Here is a 20,734-nt window from a genome sequence, read left to right as displayed (position 1 = left end):
ATTTTTTTAATTCCACATCCCTCCCATCCTTTTTTCCTCAAGTTCAGCAAACTCAACTGGTCAGGAGTCTGCTTATGTTGTTGTAAATGGATAAAAATCCATAGCCAAGAACAGGAGGCAGAGAATGACTGAGGACAGAATTCTCTCAAAAGTCAGTATCTAACCTAAATAGTTGTATCCACTTTTACAACTCTCAGAATAATTAACTATGAATCTCAGAATAATTAACTACAGGTCTGCTTTACCCACATCCATGCAATATTCATCCATCCATGCAATAGAAATAACATGCTATTATTCATGTAAGGTAAGAGGTAATCCTGCTTTATTCTTGTATCTAACCAGAGACTACAGTTTAAAGTGGTTCTCAGTTCGTTTAAATAGCTTTTTCTGCTCTTCATTGGGCAAAATCGGCTTGAATAGCACAAGCTCATTTTGACGTTAGGTAGCCTCATTCAGCAGGTTTCTAATTTGTGACCAGCAGAGCACAGTAGTATTAAATCAAACATCTGTAAATATATGGTAGAAGGTCGCATTCTGTGATTGTACAAGGCTTGGGGCAGCAAGGGTAGAAAACATATAACATTAATTATTAGCTGTAGTATGTGAAGTTTTTACACCGAAAAGGTCATTTGCAACGGTTCCATTTCACTCTCTGAGCCACATTTCTAAGTGGCAAAATCACAGCACACAAGCAAATTAATATCTAAATTAAAACAGCAGCTGTGCATTTGGGTAGTAATTGTGTGCAAGAAACCTCAGAAGCTCGCTGCTAATACTTAAAGAGAGGGGTGTATTTTGGTTGGATTCCCACTGTACGCAGCGCTGATGCCAAAACGCATTATAGCACAGCTGAAAACAGGTATTGTATGAGCAAGACAGTCAGCATTTTGCCTCCGGAGTCTGGGCTGTAGCTTCCTGTTAATGAACAAAATCTGTATTAGCTGAGCTGCTGCTTTCCCGAGTCCACCTCTGCTGTTTAGCAACGTGTGGTATGCTGTCACCCCATCAACACTAAACTGAGCACAGCACTTCCCACCACTGTAAATTAACCTGAATTTGCCTCCCCCCCAAAAAAAAAATCACTATCACATTAATCTCTGTTGTTATGCTGAAGTTAGACTGCTCTGCGCAATTTACTTGCTGGCAGCTGGAGTTGGTTTGTGACTTGTTCTCTTCCAGGATCCTCCTTCCCATGTAGGACAGTTCATGCTCTGGCCAGGTGAGCAGAAACCCAAAGGGTGTGGAGGTCAGCTGGGAAAGGACTATTTTGCACAGAAGCCAGACAACAAATGGGCGAGGGGACGGGGACACGCTCTAAGGTATCGCACACACTTCAGATGATACAACAAATCACCAGCCTCTTTCTCCAGTGCCCCACAGGCAGCAGCTTCTTTCAAGTCCTGAAGATTTCCCTCACAGCATCCCTATGACCTTCAGACTTGGTCACGCTTCTGCACGTGCCATAACCACCACTACCGCCTGGCCCCACGGACTGCGGCACCTCCTGGTCTGCTACTCCCAGGTGGAAAAAATGTCATTACCTCAAGAATATGCTTAATGTATGCAAAGGAAGGAGATGTAATGTTGGACACGGAAGGAGAGGGGACTAGGTAGCAGCAGCAGCAGAGAACAAGTTGCTGTACATGACAGTTCATTTCTGGATAGCTGAGGAGATTAATGCCTTCACCTGCATCACTGTCCCCAGCCATACAGAGATGAAATGCTGTCATGTACAGCAACTTGCTCTTCATCGCTCAAGCCAAGAGAGCTCATGCAGCGACTGCTCTCCTGAACCCCAAGCCACGGTGCAGAATGTTTAATTAAGGAAAGCATGAATACGAAGCACGCGTTGTATTTAACTAATGTACAGTAAATGCTACATCGCCAAACAACTTGAGGAAAAGTGTAAAAGCTGATGCAGCCATGAACTATCTCAGCACAGATCGCAGCAGTCAGCTATGAAATGAGTCTTCTCTATCTTTGTTAAATGAATAACATCAAAGAATATTGTACAAATCTTTCTTCATATTTGTCCCACTTTCCCTGGTTGTATTACTGCTCTTATCATTTGCCATTTCTAATATCTCCTTACAAATCTGAACATAACTGTTCCCCAGATACATTTTTTTGAAATTTGTATTGTAGCATGGATTAAGTACTAAAAGAAATGCTAGTCTGGTTGCTTCAACAACTAAAACTAGGCACAGCGAGGAGTTTCTGTAAGTGCACAGCAATCCTGCCCCCTTGCCAGAGAACGTGTCCACGTCCCTGTCAGCAGTGGTCTCGTGCATCCTGGAGACAAATACATGTTTTTTTCACTTCCTTTTGTGTTTACAGCACTGGCATGCCATCAGACTGGAAACTGGTTGAATCAGGAGTCAAACCCACTTTTGTGAAATCTCAGTCTAGTCTTCACTCTTCTAGATTATCCCTATTCATCACTCGGACAAACTTTTCCAGGGAAAGGGTTGTCACTTTGAGTTGAGATTTTTGTCATGGCCTAGAGAGTTTAGGCTCAATTCTTCCTTTAAAGCAGTTTGTTTAGCTTTACTAGACTACTTTAAAAGATCAAACTTCACCTCTGAAGCAATCTAACCCGTGACATCACTGCTGAGGCTGCAAATTGTGACCAATCTAGATGCCGAGATCCACGCAACAGGAAAGTGTTAGAAAGCCAGCAAGAGCACAAATCAACTTCACAACTCTCAAATATCATTTGGCTTCTACAGTAAGAACTTCCATCTTTAGCAACCTCAGACTAGAAATAAAGCAAAAAATAAACCTTACTGCTGTCCTCTCCTCTTCCAAACAGGTATTTCCCAGTTGGTTGCTTCCACCTATGCTCTGCAAGTCAGAATACAACTCAGCCTGTAACTCTGAACTAAACAAATGTTTGTCAACAAAGTTCATAAAACTACACAAATATCTAGATCCCGGTACATATGCACCTACTTTTTCTACCATTAAACTCCAGCAGGGTACACATGATTTTGATTTGTATATCAGCATCATGATAGGGCCACTGGTCAGGAGGGGTTCCAGCTGTTCCTGCAGTCAGAACAACTCACATTACAGCTGACAGTTTGGAGACTTGCGGGGGATCTAAATACATTTGGTGAATATAGATATATTTAGCTATATATAGATAAAAAGATGCTTTTCTTTAAAAAGAATAACTAAATGTTTCCTTCTGGAAAATAAAAACTTGCACCAAAATGGGCATTCTTGAGCTTGTATTTATTGGTCTTGCAGCTGCTTCCACTAATGTCATATGAAAACTATTGCCTTCACCAAGAGTAGCATTGATCCCATCATTTGGTACTATTTTCTCAAATTATTTACTTCTAGCCTTTTATCAGCTGTATCCATCCATTTCTCTTGTTCCCTTGCTTCAGGGCTTCCTTATCTTATTTCTGGGATGACCCAGGTTTCAGGTGTTTTGATACAGATATTAGTGAGTCATATTACTCCATAAATACCCCTGTTACGTATACTAGCAACCTTACTGAGATGGTGCAGAAGGCAAAGCATCTTAATTCAGGAACACCCACATGGATCTTGATAGCCTGTGAGCTGGGAAAATAAAATCTTTTTCATTTGTTGTGGATGTTGCCATTTCTATGAACAAGAAGTTGTAGCATCTTCTGTTTCCTCTAGAGGGATAATGCAGGTGCGACAACATCATGAGACCTTTGAAGATAGGTGGGCCAAGAGATTTTATGCTCTCTGGGCCATTCCATTTATCTTCTCCTTTGCCTATAAACTCAAAGGACTGTAACAGAGTAAATGTAATCTGAAAGAGCCATCAGATAGGTAACAGCTCTTCAGCCAAATCCATCTGCCTGAATTTGATCCTTGTTGGGAAAAACACATCGTTGTAATTATTTGTTGTATAGAATTCCTCCCCACATTAAATTTTCTGACCACGATTCTCCCCAGAAAAAGTGATCCAATTGAATTAAAGGAAAAAAAAAAAAGAGAGAGAGAGAGAAGATGAAAGCCGGAGAAAATTAGCATGCAATAAGCCATTTCTTCCTGTCAATTTTCTCGTCTCCTTTTATTAACAGATTTGTTTTTGAAGCAATTATACACGTGCAATCCATTTGTGGCATCTCTTTACTTGCCTCCTGACATCACCATTATTAGGGCTGTCACAGCTGATCGGCTGACAGCTAGAGAAAGGCAGTTCTGCAGTGTCCTCGTACTGCCAGTCAATACCAGCCGAATAATAACACCATAGCCTGCGAGCTTCCTATTATTTTTCTTCCCAGTGGCTGTGCTAAGAACAGATCCTGCAGAATTTTGACACAAGCAGGGGAGATGGAGAATGGTCTTCATGAGCTCCCTGAATCACGTGCCAGACGCAGCCGCTGCTATTTCACATATCCTTACAAGCAGGCACCTGCCGTGACTTGCGCTAAGCTCTTAGCAATCCTCATTATAGCCCCAGCCAGTACCTGGTGCGCTTCAGAAATGATTCAGGAATATTCCCATGAATGTACAGCACCGCTGGTCCTGTCGCTCTAGAGCAAGCTGAGTATGCCCTGAGGTTTGCAAAACTAAACACAACCCAGGTGCCTGGATGAATTCCTCCCCGCCCCCTCCCCAGTGGAGAGGGAAAATTGGCAAAGCTGTCCATTAACGTGAAGAACCTGTGAGAGCGGGGCCGGGAGTGCCAGCACTATTTTTCAATCATACATCATTATGGAACATTTGATTATAATTGCTGTAAAGCATACTGTGTGCTGACTATATAAATTTTGCCAGGAAATTTGCAAGCACGCGATATTACAGCTACCAACAGCTGTGTCCCACGCTGCAATGATATCTCAATTCTCTGTGCAAGGATGTGCCAGTCAGGTGGGAGCAAGACTTTGTGCCTGATGCACGTCCCTTATTGGCTTTCCCCGTGCTCTCAACATCATACGTGAGGACAACGTGAAGCGCGCTCCTGCCAGGCACGGAAAGAAAGATTTAACATCTCACACAGGAAACAAGCCCAGCCCAATATAACATAAACTCAGCGGCAAAGTCCTGAGGGGAAGGAAGCTGAGCTACATGACAGATGTGTACACAGGGCTTACAAGGTCAATCCCAGCTCCGCCACAGACAACTTGAGTAACCACGGGCAAGTCATTCCGTCTGTAGGATTGTAGCGGTAATCTTTATTCCTTCCACTCTTATTTTACCTCTTAATATTTTAAAGTCTTGCAGGGACAAAGATGACCTTTCACTGCATTCACGTTGCATCTAGAACAGGGCGAGCTTAGCTTTGAAGTTAAAACCATGGCTACGTGTCTACAATAGCCTTCCCAAATTATAGAATTTAGGCACAGATGCAACAAACTATTTACGCTTCGAGCAGGAAGACACTTGACCTTCCGCCGATAATGAGCTTATGACTTTGATCAAAGAACCATTTCTTTCCGAGACAATGCAAATAAACTGAGTAATGTATGAGTTTATTTTATAGTGAGCCCTTCAAGAAATTTGGCCTGTGGGTGTCAGACCATTTCCTTCTCATTATAGAATAAGATGGATGCATTATGCTTCCCTTTGAGTTAAACCTGGGTATACATTCACAATCTGAATCGTATTTGCAGACCCTGAGCCACTTTAATCTTTATGGCTGGGATAATAAAAGCGATGAGTAAGTGACAGGTTTGTCTTCAGTACATTGTGTGCCAGTCCACCTGGGACCCTGGATATTTAGCTTCCATCTCAATCTGCGGTGCCGATCTTCAACAGTATTTGTACCAATGGTGCCTAGGAGAAATGCAAGATGCGGTGTCGCTCGATACTCCAGTCAGAAATAGCCAGGGACTCACTGAAATAGCATGCAGAAGCTGGGCATGTGGGAAGGGAGGGAACCTTTTAGTATTTTTCCAGCAATTCTTTTTAACTTTGGGCACTTTTTTTATTTTTTCCAGCATGAGCACATGATTGTACCATGGAGAATTTCATGTAGAATTGCCATCTTTCCAAATGGCCATAATTTGCCATTGCTCTGAAAGGAACAAAGGTCATAATTTACCCACTGTTAGGTGGCTATTTTGAGAACATTTATCTCCCATTATTCACAAAGGAAGGGAACTGAGATGACAGCTAGCTCCTGAAAAAGGCAACTTCACTTTTTTGAAAATAATGAAGGAAATGGTCTCTTGATACCAAGGGAAGATGGCAGCAGTCTTGAAAAAAGGCGAGCAGACCTTTACAGCTGTAGGGTGGGAGGCCCTGGCAGAAGAAGGGGATACCGCAGAGAGAAGGAGTGTAGGTGCACGTGGGAATGTGTGTGTCCAAGGGAAGGCTAGAGGCATGGGACTGCAACGTAATCACACAGCCACAGAGGAGAAAAACCTAGACGACCTGCCCTTCAAGATCAGCTTAACCTAATCCAGGACCAGAAAGGTTAAATGCTTCACTTGTAATAACAGGGTTCTTAACTGGGGGTGGTGAGAGTTAAGCTTGTTTGGATAGTGAGCACTTCCCTACCTTGACAAGCATGGATCTCTGAACTGAAGTCTAGATATCCTGCATTTATAACCCTTGATTGGAGATAATTGTACTGTGTTTTGACCCAAATTATAGGTATCTTTGTTGTACCATTGCTCCATTTTAATACAGACTTTTCCTCCTACTAGTATTATTCCATGAAAAAATAATACCAGCCCTATTCCAAAACATAGAGCATCTTCACTGACTTGCTCCAGTGTTCTGAAACGGTTCACCTCTTATTCCTCCAGCAGAAATGGGCTTTTGTGCAGAGTTAGATGAATCCTTACCCAACTCTTGGCTACTCTAAGTTACTGCCTTGTACCAACTGATAAGCTATTCCAGCGTGTCAGAATAATATGGCCTTCAGTCAGCCGGGACTGAAGGATTTGGGTTAACACACTAAATGTACATGCAAATGGGAGCATTTATCACGGTTCTGTACTTACTCAGGCACACGATTAGTCTTCCCAGTACCAAGCGGCCTTCGTGTCCTTTGCCTGTGCAACACGTTACGCAGACCTGGTACAATCAGTTGGGGTTTCTAGTAAAACTGGCATTTAAACAATAATAAATAATACTGGTCTTACAAATCCTGTTGTTGAAGGAGCCTGGGCTTATGAAGAAATAAATGCCAATTTGTCTCTTTGCTCTAGGTGTCTCCGTGCTCTCGATTAAACACTAACTGGACACTGCTTGCAATGAAGACGATGACCATGGGGTTGTGTGGATGAGTAAAGCCTGGAAGTCAAATCCCTACTTTTTTCCCTACACCTGTGGCATGGGCAGCCCGGAGACCGTTTCAGTTCCGCCTGAGCTGCCTCTGAACCAGGCTGCTATCGCAACGCCGCCTGGATAAACGACATGAGTAATTCTCTGCCTGGTTATTCATGAAGTCATGGCTGACCAAGAGCAAAGCTTTTTCTGACAGGCAATGTGTATCTCTGCAGCATAGTCTTTGTGTAACAGCAGAGAATGAGATTGAATATGTAATAAAGTTGTGCTCTCTGGAAAGGGAACTGTGGAATGAATCAGGCAGAAGAAAAATTTATCCTAACAATTTCCTTTGCTGGGCGAATTGGTAGTCTATAAAGAATAAAATCAAGACTTCAATAAACTATCCATGCCTTAAATTTTTCTATCAAACAGCGGCTCTGAAAGCATATGATATAATACAAGCGCTAAGCTACTTTTCTCATCAAAGAAACAAGTACAAGAAAGCACAGGTCTTCGAAACTAATGAAAAAGTGACTGCTTGCTGTGCCACCGTACAAAAATACCTGATTTTTTTCTCCTACCATTCAAGAAGTATTTTTGCTTATTATATTAATTTTATGGTAAGAGTTAGATTTTCTCAAGATGTTGAGAGATGAAACACCAGTCTTTAAAAGCAACATATTAAACAGGCATTACCCTCCCAGTCCCTCACAGACTACAGCCTCGGACATTTGGAAGAGACTTGTTTCTAAGACTTGCTATCCTCCCCTGGTTTTACTCAGTCTCTCTGCCTCACCTCCTGTTATTTAGATGCAATGAGGTATTGCTTTGGAATCAGATTGAATAAAAAGCCCTTGGCACAACCTCATCACAGCCATATTAAAAATGTTCCTTCATCCCTCAGTCTGCCAATTGTTGAGTTCCTCACCTGTCCGAAATCAATACTATGATATCGATTGTACAAACTTAGGTATCGACCACGCGAGACTTCTATTTTGCTGTGAAAAATCTAGAAGGGCTTTAAAAGGGCCACATTAAAACCAAGGAGTTAAAAACAAACAGATGACAAACAAGACACAACCAAGCCTCCCAGGCTATTAACATTTCCTACATAGATTAATGAAATCTGTTGAATTCCCGTCTCACATCTCAGAGCCTACATGTGACTCAGAGTCATAAGTCAAATGCTCATTTGCTATCAAGAATAAACAGGAGTAAGCAAAGGCCGGAGGCTCTGATTTTCAGAGCTGGTTACTTTTACATGTTTTTATGAAACCGTTCTAGATATAGGTCAACCTTTTTCTCCTTAGAAAATTCCTACACATGCTTTGCTTAGAATTTTTAAATTAAAAACAAGATGTGTTTGAAATAGTTGACTATTTTCCATCACAGCCTCTGTCGCTACTTGTACCCGCACCAACATCCTTGCCTGCACCCTCTCATGGTGAGATGCCAGTGACTCCAGTCAATGGAGAGAGAGACCCTCTTAGGCATCCGTGGGATTTTGTTCTGAAACTTGCAACAAAATTTTCATTTCACATAGGAACACAGCCTCAGTTGATGCATTAGGTTACATAATTTATATGTAATGTGGTGCTATTCCAAGACTAAGGAAAGAAGGGCCAGATCTTCAGCAGCTCCAAGTGACATTTCAATCGCCGTCAGGAGAGCAAAACTGCTCAATTCCAGCTGAAGGTCTTGTCCCTAGAGGAGTGCAGGTAAAGCACATGCAATCTTGCCACAGTAACTGAGGCAAGAAATGACATGTTTTTAGGGTGAGAACGGTATTTGTGAAGTAACTGTGACAAGAAATCATTTCAGCCTTTCTTCCGCAGCAAAATATCTGCTTAGTTCCACATCTTAAGACATAAAACGCATAACATAAACACTGTGGAAAACATGCCTACCTTTGCACATAGGTACAAATATTTGTACATTCGTTGCCAACTTGTTTAGACACTTTTTTCAATGATGCATCTCCTGTCAACAGGGATATAATTAAGCTGCTTCCTATCTATTGAGTAGTAGTATACTACCTGCTACAGCTATTTCCTAAAGCCTATAGCAGTCCAACCACATAATCACATAAAACTTTTGTCACTGATGCCTGTTGTTTAATGCTAATTTCTTTGTGCTTACTAAGAGAAATTGCTATTGACTGCTTTGATTAGGAAGCTATTGACCCTTATCCACTGGAGCATCCTGGAGAAGAAATTCACTAAATGTGCCCATATTTCATTCTCTGAACATCAAGGTAGGAGAGTCATGCTGAAGGATACGGTTTATTTAATCCAAAATTAAAATTTTATAGGCTACATTACCTAAAGTAAATTGCTTAATACATTCAGATGAACAGCTGCTTTCTAAGTGTTTGGCTTCCATGTTTTCAAGGCCCAAATTAAGCTAAACAATAGAATACCACTGCTAGCACCATAGACTTCCAGGAGATGAGATATGCCATACTTAAATTTAAGAGGCAGAATTTAGATTCAGCAAAGCAATGATTTTCAATGCCTTCCTCTCATACAGCATAAGATTATCACAGTCTTCCCAGTTTAATTTTCCTTTAGTAATAGGGGTTTTTTTTCAATATACATTTTACATACTCATGAACTGTATAGTGAAGAGCAGCGTAACAACTTAGTTGTATTCATATTTGCCACTTGCTAGCAATTAGATAGAAAACCACCAAAGTACAGAGATCCAGTGTGCCCTAAAGATTTTGGAAGTTGGACTTGATGTTGACTCAGTTACTCTCACGTGCCAGGCAAAAACATCTCACCAATGAAGAACAATTTTGGCACAGTGAGTGAAACCAGACAGATCTCTCTTTGAGCATGACGTTGTCCTGCTTGTGCACAGAGCCCCTCGGCACGTGTGCCGTGAGTCAAACATGTAAGGAAAAGCCCTGCCCAGGCCCTATATTTTATGGGACAGGGGCTACCTGCGCCACTGGCTGGGAGACCACTCCAGCTGCAGCCCTTCCCTGAAAGGCACGGATGGAAAGCGACAATTATGGACTTTATGTGGTAGTTCAGGCTCCATTTTGGCTAATGTAGAGTAGCGCGTCAGAAAGTCAGGACCTAGCAACACTGCCATAAAACCCACCGGATTCGTTTGCATCCCTGCCATCAATAATGTGTGCAGCCCCGCAAACTCCCTTCAAGCCAAGCTGAAGGACACAATACCAAATTCACTAATAAATGTCAATGGCACGTGACATCTGCTAACCCCTCATAACTGAACCCAAATGTAACTTTCAGAACGATTTCACAAATTTATTTGTCATAATTTTGACCGTTTACTTGCTTTCTCCTCACTAATCTCTCTCTTTGAACAGAAGCCCAAGGAGAAGCCACAAACGCTTACTCCAAGATGCTGACCCACTTCTATCAGCTTCTCTTCCAAGTTAATTTATTCTTCTTTTAAACAAATTTATAAGTGGAGAGCAGCAGGAGAACACTATGTGCGGATTAGAAAGCCACTCCATGAAATCTGAGAGGCATACAAAAATTTATCACACCTTTGAGAAACTTCCTTGCAGTCTGTCTCCTACCACATCCATCCCCTTAAGACTTCTAATATTACAATACATGCGAAGAGTTGCAAATAGTCACCATTGGTTTTTATTAATTCACTTGGAAATGTGAAATTGTTTTGTCAAAGTTATGGCAATCTGTAACACAAAACAGTCCGTTTTCATGCTGCACCAACGTAAGACTATGTATAGAAAAATGTGTACAGCAAAGCTATTATATATTCTGGACTTGTGACAGGGATTTTTATGTGACCAGCAGAGGCACATATCAGAAAACCAGTGCAATTTACTATAAGCCTGATTATATACCTTACCCACAAATTAATCTCATTGAGATTTATATCAGCATTCCAAACTTTTATACATGCGTCTGTGTGGCTCTATTATTGATATAATTATTGTTTATTAGTTCTGTTCTGGTAGTGTTCAAATACTACAATTAGAACGAAGCCCAAACATGCTGTACAAACACCTATTAAATCTTCCTGCACTGGCAAGCATAGGGTCTAGAAAACCACAGAGAGAGATGGAGAAAAACAGAACAAAACAGTGAAAAAAGCAGACCCGCTTCTGATCGCTGCCTCTTCTTCCTTCCAAACTGTCATGCCATTTCCTTCGGCATGAAATCTTTGAAAGTTTAAGTACAGCACTTCTTACAATAAAATAAACCACTGCCTTTCACTACTGCATCATTATTTTTGACTCTTTCTTGTCACTGCCATTATTTAAAGACCCAAAGCCTTCTGGGATTATTAAAATGAGCTTTAGTGATCTCTACACCCATTCCGCTTCATAATGATCTTTATGAATCACATCTCTCTTCCCAGCATTTATTACATAAATGCACTTAGCTCTGCCTCCTCACTCCCGATGTCAATAAAGATGCCCACCGCTGCAGGTTTGGACCTACCCCAAAATGCCCCCGACTACAGCACCTCCACATAACGTGAGCATTGCAGAAATAAGCTATAGCCAGCCTAACTTAATAATTGCTTTCACAAAACTCAAAGGGACAAAACCATGTGAAGTTCAAATTCCCAAAGGGCCAGGCAGTAGCCTGAAAAGTGCTGACCGAGCTAGCAGGGCTGCGAGACCAGATCACGCTTTCCAAAAGTAGAGACACAAACATAGGGCATAGCCATTTATTAAGTTAGTTCCACCCATTTATCAAGCTGCCTCCTTTCGCTTGCAACCTTCCCTTGAAAAATGGTTATAATACATTTTTACATCCACCAGACTGACCTGGCAGGCGCGCAGCGAGGATTAAGCAATTAATAGTTACGTGTTTCTTTAACACTCTTCTAGGAAAGCTGCTCCATGTATTACTATTTGTAAGCAGAAGAATGATTATTGGTGTGTTACTTCCAATACAGACTTGTACAAAAACTTTATAGATTTGAATAGAGTACCTAGAAGAGGTCCAGCTCTTGCGTAACTTCCGATAAGGGATTTGCAAACTCCTGGCAACTGATTTGGAAAACCTCTACAGCGTATTCTGCATGCACTGTTTTGTAAGATAAGCCGCCAAGGAAAGGATTTATTTGAACTTTTTCAAAAGTCTTTAAAAAAGCCGTGCATTGTGAAGGGAGTAGTCTGTACCTGCATTCACACATTTCCAAGGCTTGTCAAAAAGTTACATTTGCTTACACCAGAGTTTCCCCATTCTTCTGCAAAGCACACCGTCACTCTGGACATAATGACATTACAAGGGCAAGCAAGATAAACCAGCAGCAGATGTTGTTTCTGTGCCCCTCTGCAAGAATTCCTGCCAGCTTGCTTTTCTCTTCAAAATGCGCAGAAGAAGTTGAGGCTCTGATGTCACCTTGCCTAGACAGCTCTGGGGCCGTTCATGCTGTCTGGTGTTATTACCAGCCATACAATAAGCATAGCTACATCTTCATCTAATGTTATTCGCTGCATGTACTTTGTGTCTGCCTGTATTATGCCATTATACGTGGTAGAGGAAGAAAAGGGTAAGCAAGAAGAATAACAAAACAGATTTCCTTGGAATAATGTTTCTCAGCCTTGGACTGATAATGGGCTGCAGTCAAATATATTCCTCTCATCACTGGCACACAAAGCTGTTTAACTTTGTAACATTTGTTTTACTAATTGAACAATCAATTATTAACATAGATTATTTTCACAGTCGTAAACAGCACTGCATGCAGATACCTGTTTGGTCTGACAGAGCCTCTGGTCCCATTTACGGTCCCTCAAGCAACTCAGTAGCCCGTGGTTTCCATTAACGCTGCCCTCTCGTACTGTTTCAGCTCCTTGGACTTTGCCTCTGCCCCTAAAATGTCACTTGGCGTGGCCCAAGGCAGTGTAACACCTACGTTCCTGAATTTCCCCATCTGCAAAGTCCCCCAAATCCTTCCCTCTCCCTACCAGCACACTGACAGGGTAAGTTAAAACGCAAGTTAAGCACTCTGCTTTTTGTCATCATAAACTATGGTTCATTTGGTCAGAACAAAATGCATTGAATCTCACTATTTGACTCCAAAATCCACATTTCCCACTGGGTGCATGCTGTGAACTGCAGAGAACCCACCCAACAGACGAGAACCATCCACCCCTAAGCTTCAAGTCCTTCGAGACGACCATCAGTCTGACTTTGTGCCCATTAATGCAGCCACCAGAAACTCCCGCTGCTTCTCCCCCTGCGGCAGCAGCCTCTCTGCCTGCCCCGGGAGAAGATGAGTGCTTGCTCCGTGGGAGCAGACAGCCCACCGGCCCCAACCTTCAGCTGCTCAACCAGGGCTGAAGGTCGGCCTGGCAGAGGGTCCGTGCCAACGTGCAAAACCTCACGTCAAAGCTGAGTCCCACAGGCTGTGTATATGTAAGCAGGCATCAGCCCACACGGATAGTGACTTTCAAAGCCAAATTTTTCTGTTATCAGAACACTCTTTCTGAAAGACAAACCCCACTTTTTTAGTAATCTTACTGCAGTTTCTGTCCCATCTGGGAGCTGGACGGGATGTTATGCAAATGACCTGAGACACTTCATTTGGATCAAACACACTTATCTCTGCTGCCTCTACCCTGCTCCACTTTGGTGATGAAAACAACTGAGCTAGAAGAAGTATCAGACTTTCCGTATACACAAGCTTGAAGAGGTTATTACTGCAGGATCACCAAGTGCAAATTTCACATCCTAAAGTCCCTGTTAATCCTCCCTTCCTGCTCAGGAAGTAAATAAATAAATAAGTAGGTAAAAGAAATAACAAACTGCCTTGGCATTAAACTTGAGTTAAGGCAAGAAACTTTGACACTCCCACTCCCCACCATACAATGACGTTTTAAAAACCCTCAGATTCCTCCTTGCATTTGGTCCAAGAGAGACCTTGAAAGGCCCTACTCATAGCGAGACTTGTGGGATAACTGTGATTCGACTGTTTCTCCTGCCCGTGCATGCACACACACAAACACACTTTTGGGGATTCACTTCCTAAGTGTTTTGGGAAATGAATCCTGAGCATGGCTTCAAAAAAAGGAAAAAAAAAAGGGGGGGGGGGGGGGGGGGAGGAAAAAGGGTTATTGATTCTTTGCTGGTTGGTTTGAGGATTCAAGCTGAAGAAACCTGAGAGAAATTCTTCCACGCGTAGCTGCTGTGCCCTGACCGGAAGCAGGCAGGCACGCAGGCGTCCCTCCCAACACGCCACAGGCACTTTCAGAGGTGTCCCCACAAAGGGAGTTTCACTTGGTGGGAAACAAGGGAAGGAGAGCTAGGATGGGAATAAACTAAATCCAGAGCCAAACATTCCCCCAGAACCGCCAAAGGCCACAAACATGAAGAACACAAACCCTCGGCTGAGTTTGATGTGTTTAAGGCCGTTTGGCTTGGCAGTCTACGCCAACGGCGGTGAATGCAGCTCTGCTACGTGAACCCCATTTCCAAAATTCAGAGCAGCTCTCGCTCAAAGATAATGCTCAGCCTGGAGGCAAGCATGAGACAAAGTGTAGGAAGACACTGAATATGCAGGAAAAACATTAGGAATCGGGGCCCTATCCAGCAGTTTAATCCACTAAAGTGCAGAACATCAGCCCAACGAAACAGCATTGTGTCTCAGGTTGGGCTTTGATAGACCAAAAGTAATTAATCACTGCTCTCAGCATCCAAGCACTCATGCCAGGTGAGCTCTTAAAATACCCAAATATCTCCTCCCAAGTAGTCTACTTTCTTACTTAGGTGAACAAGCCTGGCTTCTCACCAGTGCAATCCAAATAAGTAACAGATGGTTATAAATACAGGGTTAGCAAAATTTGCAACGAGTCCCAAAATTACTTTATCTCCTTCTTCTACAAATTCGTACAGGAATTTTTGCCTCAAAGCACCCCCAAATTATTTTTTCCTGGTGTTGGTATATATATTCCAGTAAAACTGAGAACAAGAAAAATCAAATAAAAGTTTTTTTTCCAACATCTTCGTTAAAATACTTATTGCCAAAATACGTAAGATAGAGTATTGTAGAAAAGTACGTAGCATTTTTTGAAAGAGGTAAGAGTAGTTGTCTACACTGTAGGGGAACTGAATTTTAAATGATTTTACGACAAAAGCAGTAAAAGCCAATTACTCACTTTCTGTTTCACTTTTCCTAACCCTGATTCATACACAGGAATTCAAGTGTTCCACATGCTTAAGAAGCTATCGGTAACATGATTAGCAATGTTCCTGCTTTTTTTCTTTTGATATATACTTTGGGCATGATTGAGTGTTCCAGAGTCTTAAATGATTAAGGAGACAAAAAAGACAGACAGTGACAAGCAGGAAAAAAAAAAGATAACAAATGGATTACTCTCTAAGAAACTGAAAACTCCTCTAGAGACCCTAGGCCTTCAAGTTCATTTAAACATTAACGAACTTTACATTTCAAATCATATCTAGGAGGACAAGCGATAGGATTACACAGCTAAATCTATAAGCATTGATTTTGTCTCAGTCACAGATGCACACTGTGCACGATTGGAAAATCTGCTAAGAAGATAAGGTTATGACATACAGCAAATAGCATGCAGTCATGGTTTAGATAAACCTGTGTCTTTAAACACCGCCCCCTCCCCCTAAAAAAATGCAAAAAACAACCACCAAACACACACAAGTGTCACATTGTGAAAATGTCTGAAAAATATAATGCTTCTAGAAGCATGTGTAGACCCTTCTCAATGTTGGCATTTCATTTAGAGGTTGCTACAGAACCTGTGTGAATCACTGCTGCCAGAAAACAAGTGTTTTGATTGACTGTTTTTAAAAATCACCATGTAGCTCCACATTTTAAAATCACCATATTGTTTTGTACAAAACAAGAGATTTGCGTTGTGTATCTCAAGACACTCTTGCTATGTTCCCAGCTTAAACAATCCTATGAGTCAACAGTGCACCACTAGTTTTAAAACTATGTTTATATCCCTCAGATTCTTGGCTTCTATGGAAATCACCATCTAGTTTCTTAAATGATGGAGAAATGAACTCACAAAGCAGCTCAAGAGATACTGTAACTCCATTTCTTCCTCCATATCTAACCCAAACAAGAAGTCTTCAAAAGCCCTTGAGTGAGACTGGCAAAGACGGGAAACAGACTATTCAACTTTCTTCCTTCAGGTCTTTATCATATGCTTCTTCAGCATAACCAAGAATTGCCGTAGGCTATGGAGTTAAGGGAGTAAAGCAGGGAAGACACCTTCCTGAAGATTTATGGCTGCAAATTTGGATGTCATTCTGAAAACTTCCAAAGGTGGCTGCCAGCTGACTCTAATTTAAACAAGTCCTGCTTTGTTTAAGCTACAAAGTCAAAGGCAGCAACACCTAACTCTCACCACATCCATTTGGAACTGTTGAGCCATAAACTGCTGCCCTTTAACTGTACTAGAAAGGTGTACAACTAGGTATTTTGATGCAGTTGACCTACTCCTTTTTTAGTTTTTTTCATTCTAAAAGGAGCTATGTGCAATATGGTAACGTATTATTATGCTACGTAGCATCACTCTAATGGCGAAGCGTGTTATCAGAAGAGAATTCTCCATGGCACCTTGTATTTGGCTCTGGTAAGTACATGTCACTAACACAAGCAGAACCTAAAAGGCTCATACGGTCTATGACATAGTATGAACCTCTGCTATGTTACACAACTACAGTTTACCCAGCTGTGCTGAGAAAAGGTGAACAATCAGTGAACTTAATTTTCTATCTTCTGGTAGAAAGCAAATGTAAGAAAATTAACTTCCTCTAGAAAATACTGGGATGTGTAAGGAAGATTTCAGGACCAAATGTTCTGGTTGCAAGTCTCCAATGGTATGTACTTTGTGCAGAGCATTACTAAGTGAGGGGGCACTTCAACAGCAGGCACGACGTGGTCTGGTCTTTTTCTGGCAAACCTACTGCTAAAATCACAACCAGTTAGCCTTAATGCTGTTGTGTCATTTCCCCTGATCCCTCCTCCCTCTTCTCTTCCACCCATGTAGGTTTGGACCTGGAGGTCTGTCTCTCCCAGCTCCCTACTCCCATCCCACCTGCACGTTTTTTGGCTCCTGACCTTGAACAAAGTGATACTGAGGGGACAGACCCTGTCAGTGCAAAGCCATGGAGCAGCAGCCTCCGTATACTGATGCTACGAGCCATCCAGCGTCCTAATTTACTGACTTGCAAGCAGGCAGTCAAAACCAACAGCCCAAACCCATGCTTTCGTTCCCCAGCACTGAGCCAGGCAAAGTTAGAGCTTTATTTAGCCCACTAGAGCCCACAGCTGATCTGTGGTCTTAGATCTGTAGCATAACCCAAATACAATCTTTAAGTCTCGCTTGTAGAAAACACAGAACCAAACCTAGTGAAACATACACTTTATATATAACTTAAAAAATGGGTCACATCTGCAAAGGAAGCAAGTGCGTGTGTTAACATGTAGGCATATTTTAGGGAGTGTGGGGGAAGACAGGAAGTAGGACAGGTTTTAGGATTTACATTTTTCAACCTGAGTTTAAAGGGAAGGATTATTTCCAGTATCTTTGCAGACTTTGAACTGAAATTTTAAGCACCAAATTCAAGGATCTTACAGAGTCTCATGAGGTCTGATGGACATATACTGCACGTGATGCAATCACATATGATCTTCAGTAATCTACAATTATCACAGTAAAACCTCAGCTCTGAGTAATACTGGACCAAGCATTGTGATACCAAAGTATTCAATCTCTGAGATGCCCAAGTTGATTCAAGAAATAATTCAAGAAATAACTCAGTGAAAATGACATAGATTTCCAAATTTTACTTGGAAAGACCCCTCATAATTTTTACTGAACTTCTCATATATGCATCCAGTTGGGAATGGGCAGAAATTAAGATGGGATTTTAAGACACACGCTGATTCTGCACATGGACAATGACCCACATTTGGGTTAGGAGCTGAAGTAAAACCACTTTGCATACTTGAACCTGGCCACCTTCCTAAAGGTTACCGCTCTGGCTGCAGTGATCCAAGAGAGACACAACTGAGCAAGAGCTCTATTAAAGCACAAGACAACAATACCCAGGAGAAAAGCAGGATGACCAGAGGAGATGGAGTATTGCCACAAGTTATTAGATCAGCAAATCTGAGTGGTCAGGACATCCGAGCTCATTGTCTCAGAAACGTTAGTAATACATGACTTCATAATGAAAGATTTTAAAAATAACTGTGCATATGTACAGGCATAATGAGCCAAATTCTGCTTTCATTTTGGCCAGGTATAAATCTAAACCAGACCTATCAATTTCAGTAGAAAAACACTGAATTTATATCACTGCAAATTAAAGACTTTTTTTTAAACACAATTAATCAAAAAGATTTGTGCTTGGTAAAGAAAATACAGGATTAGGCAAGAAAGTAAGTAGCTGTCTGCAGAACTTTAGGACTTAAAGAAAAATTGCAAATGTCTGCAAAAAGTTGTAGATGAACACTGGGGGAAGATAAATTGATCTCTGACCACTGTAAGCTCCCAAACTGTCACTTTTCAAACTACGTATTATCTTTATTTTTGAAGAAGTACTCAAAAAAACCCAACAGCTAAAAACCACAGTATTGCAGTGGTAGAGTAATAAATTTAAGGTATAGGGAAAGGCTGTGTAATTCATGCAAAGACATGTAAAATAATTCAGGGGAATTTTATTGTATGAAAACTGCATCCCCCCCACCCTCCCCACCCTTTTCTAATAATACTGTTTGAGTTCATCTTTGCTTGTAAGATTTTCCCCATAGTTTTAGAATATAAGTACTTCTGCATGGAGTACAGATCAAGTGCTTTATGAAAAAGAAATAGCTGTATTAAGACCTGGATAATCCCAATCCCCATCACTTGTAAAATCATAGTTCTACTTTGGATTTTAAATCCCTCAGGAAGTTCAAATTAATACCTCAACAGCACATGCATAACGCTGTTTACTCTGCTTGCAGGTCACTCTTTAAGCCACTCGAATACTCTAACATCTGGACAAGCCAAGCACCGATTAACCGCGTCAGCCCATGTACATACATTCTTTGTCTCATCACTCTGCCTTTTATTAAATATTGGCAAGATCCCCTTCGCATGGCTGCACAGACCCTGCACGGTTTTCCCAGTATCTGTCATCCTGCCACCTTGCATTAATGAACGCAATGAGACCATACATCAGCAAAGACTTTTACCATTTTCCCTATCTCCTTGGCCATTTATTTATTTTTTTTAAAAGAGAAAGAAAAAGCCTACACCACCTGACGCGTAAAGAATAACCAGCCAAGCACAGGGCTTACTTGAATAAACATGCCAAGCAAATGTCCTCCAGGCAGCGGGGTCTGACAGAGACCCTTTCGACAATGGGATAAATAGCCACGCTGCCGTTTGATCGGAAAATGATTCTCCTACTTAGCCCCTGCTTCATCGGCGCTTGGCTGCATGCAAAACGGAGGGTGAGCAGCTCCCCCGGGGTGCACCGCGCATGACGGGTTAGCTGTCAAACGCTCCGTCGTACAAATTACGCTGCCGCCGCGCACTTCCCACGAAGGAGAAACAATTTACTGCGGCGGCGTGCCATCAGTCTGCCAGCCCCTAGTACAGTGAGTTTGCAGGTATCAAAAGCTGATTAACTTACTAGGGGCATCCGAATGCTTCCTCGAATCACCTGTCACATATTCGCCACAATTTCTATTCACTGTCTTGTCAGCAGGGTATGATAACGGGAGATAAACACCGAGCGTAGCGCACGTGAAAGAACCGCTCTAAAACATAGCGTGGCATCAAAGCTGGGCTGCAGGTAGTTTGACAATTAGACAACAAAAAGAAACTTAATTTAAAACCTCTCCTACTTTGGTGTTTCCTTTTGAGATAAAGGGTGCAGACGCAACGTCGTGACTTAGAAAAGGAGCACCTTTCACTTGCCAAATGTATTTATCACAGGCAGCATCCAAAGCAGGGTACAGATTGGCCAAAAATGTACGTGTCTAGGGGTAATATGGGGGGATGAGCTTAGCAGCAGCTAGCTGCAGTCTTGGCCAGCCTTCAGAGACCCGCATGAGGCACCCTCGGAGCCGAGAGGCAATTTTTACAGATTAAGGAGGCTGCCCCGCTTTTCAAGCTGGCAGCGGCCGTGCCAGGGGGTGAGGGCCCCACACGTCACGTCTGGGCACCCAGAAATGGGCCAGGCGTTGGGGAAACGCGGTGCCTCTGGGGCACCCTACACCCGCCTGCTGTAACTCCGGGTAAACCATTCTGAAGCGGGACTTTCAGAAGTGCCTGGCTTTGGCCAAATATACCTCCTACTGACGGCAGCGGGCAACCCCACTCTCAGATGGCTTATCCATCTTCAGGGTGTGCAGAGTGGCGCCTGACACCTCTGACGTGGTCTCTGCACTTCACTGTGCCTAAAGCACCTCCGTTCCTTACGCCCCGCGGACTGCAAAGCGGGCAAATGTACTCATTACCCACCTCAACATTTACTTCACTTTTTTTTTTTTTAATTTAGGATAACTACCTCAG

General features: G+C 42.2%; 1 protein-coding gene and 1 long non-coding RNA gene across 3 annotated transcripts in view; both read right to left on the bottom strand.

Moving 5' to 3' along the window:
* Positions 1-20,734, bottom strand: part of LOC142601713 (uncharacterized) — a 446,015-nt gene that overhangs the window by 256,507 nt on the left and 168,774 nt on the right. The window lies entirely within an intron of this gene.
* Positions 1-20,734, bottom strand: part of UNC5C (unc-5 netrin receptor C) — a 256,963-nt gene that overhangs the window by 105,861 nt on the left and 130,368 nt on the right. The window lies entirely within an intron of this gene.

The sequence above is a fragment of the Balearica regulorum genome, chromosome 4 (assembly GCF_011004875.1).
Source record: "Balearica regulorum gibbericeps isolate bBalReg1 chromosome 4, bBalReg1.pri, whole genome shotgun sequence".
NCBI classification, from domain to species: Eukaryota; Metazoa; Chordata; class Aves; order Gruiformes; family Gruidae; genus Balearica; species Balearica regulorum.
The sequence above is the reverse complement of the archived record's forward strand: the minus strand, read 5'-3'. Positions and strand labels throughout refer to the sequence as shown.